Below are 1,888 nucleotides of genomic sequence, written 5' to 3'. Positions count from 1 at the left end.
AAGCGCGAGCGCAGCGCCGGCCGCAGGGAGCGCGGAGCGCGCCCCCTCGCGGGCCCGCCCGGCACTGCCGCTGCCTCCCGCCGGGGCGGGAGCGGGGCGGCGCCGCTCGTCGGGAGAGGCGGAAAGCGCCGGGCACCGGTGGGAGGGGCACCGCTGCCCGGGGTGCACCGAGCTTAAAACCCCATCCGCCAGCCTTGATCGCTGAAGGCAATCACAGGAACTTGGTCACGGGAGCCTTGCTTCCTGGTCATTGTTAAGAACGTAAACATCTCCAAAAAAACCCATCACCGTCCAGGAAAATACTGTGATTTTCTCTTTCTGTGATGTTCACTGGAATCTTGTCTCCATCAAAAAGAGTGATAGAAAGGAAGATATCCTTAGATATAATGGCAGTGATGTCAGAAGTGGAGAGAAGAAACAATCATCCTCCGTCTTGTCACAGAAGTGACAAGGAAAGTGCAGGAAACAGTTGTGAGGGCTTTAAAGAGTGATTTGTTTTATTGCCTTGTGGAGACTGCAGTAGAGAAGGAGGAAGTGAGATGGATGTGCTGAAGTGCTAGCCTGGAGGGATAGGTTTTGCACTGGTATTATAGTGAGATAGGTTTGTGAATCAACACTTGAGGAGATGTGGCAAACAAGAATACTGAGGATGGGAGTTTTGTTTTTCTTCTTGTTTTGCAGAGAACTTGGACCAGAGGATCTGGTGGAGGTCCCAGTGTGCTGGTATTTATAGGACGGAAATGACAAATCTTGTGAAATTGTTTGATACTACAGTATCAGCCCTGGACAGAATAGTGGAAGGGTTGGCCACGCATTGTCAGAGGGAATGATGACTGCTGTTAGCTCTACAGTCAATGTACATTTCCAAAAAATGTAATTTATGCCTGTTTGGAATACCACCAGTGAAGGTACATTGTTATCCCAGGATATTTAACTTCCCTGTGTTTTATTTTTATGCAATATTGTGGGCTTTTAAAAATCTATGTGTTAGTAATTCAGAACTTTTTAAAGTTGTGTTACCCAGTTCATTTTGAAGGACAAGAGCTTGACTCTAGGCACTGCTGGAATTGGCAATTTTGGAAAAATTAGTAGAGTTTTGAAAATTATGTCCTCTTGCAGGAGGACACTCTCAAGCTCCACATCAAGGGATGCCGAGCTCCACCTGCCTTCCTTTTTCTCAGTGGGAGCACTCTTCATCTGCTCACCTACCACAGAGCTCCTGTGCTCTTGCTGCTTTCCCTATTTTAAGGACACATTACCAAATGTATCTGTTGCATTTACGTTCAGTGATTCTCTGCATTTTATGAATAAACATGGATTGCACTCCTGGCATGGTACTCCTGGTAAATTGACACTGCATGTGCTGCTGTGTTGCAGGTATGTCTGTGCTGTTCAGAGACCTTGAAACACTGGATCAATTTACTTCTGCTCTCTGTGATGCCTTAAGTTTTAGATTTCATATTTTCCAGATTCTGTACTGCCTTAGGTGTCAGCAGTTCTCCTCACAGCTCAGCCACACAAACCAATCCTTTTCCAGCCCAGAACCAAGGACACCACTGCAGCTTCAGTCCCAAAAAGTACAAACAACAGGGAATTGAGGGGATCAGTCTGGGACTGCATAGCCTGGAGCTGTAACTGGACAATTAACCCCAATGTGGAAATGGACCAAAACTTACAAAAGTGTGAAAACTCTTGACCCATCTTGGATGGAGTCATGGCCAGGCTCTTGTACTGCCCAGGGTGATTCCTTTGAAGGCCTTTTAATAAATCCCTACTTTATTCCTTTAACTCTGTCCAGCCTCTGTTCCAGGTCTGCCTCTCTAGGCATCATCTGTACAGGCTGAACTGCAGTTTGAGTTATTGTACGGTGTGGACTTTTTTCAAAGAG

The 1,888-nt window shown here is 46.7% G+C and overlaps 1 long non-coding RNA gene across 1 annotated transcript in view; it reads left to right on the top strand.

Annotated features, from left to right (window-relative positions):
* Window positions 1-1,318, top strand: part of LOC120499989 — a 1,798-nt gene extending 480 nt beyond the window's left edge. The window contains exons 2-3 of the long non-coding RNA XR_005627013.1: window positions 682-908; window positions 1,120-1,318. This is a non-coding gene — a long non-coding RNA (uncharacterized LOC120499989). The remainder of the gene's footprint in view (window positions 1-681; window positions 909-1,119) is intronic.
* Window positions 1,319-1,888: the final 570 nt, after the last annotated feature.

The sequence above is a fragment of the Passer montanus genome, unplaced genomic scaffold (genome assembly GCF_014805655.1).
Source record: "Passer montanus isolate IOZ18808 unplaced genomic scaffold, ASM1480565v1 scaffold171, whole genome shotgun sequence".
NCBI lineage: Eukaryota > Metazoa > Chordata > Aves > Passeriformes > Passeridae > Passer > Passer montanus.
The sequence above is the reverse complement of the archived record's forward strand: the minus strand, read 5'-3'. Positions and strand labels throughout refer to the sequence as shown.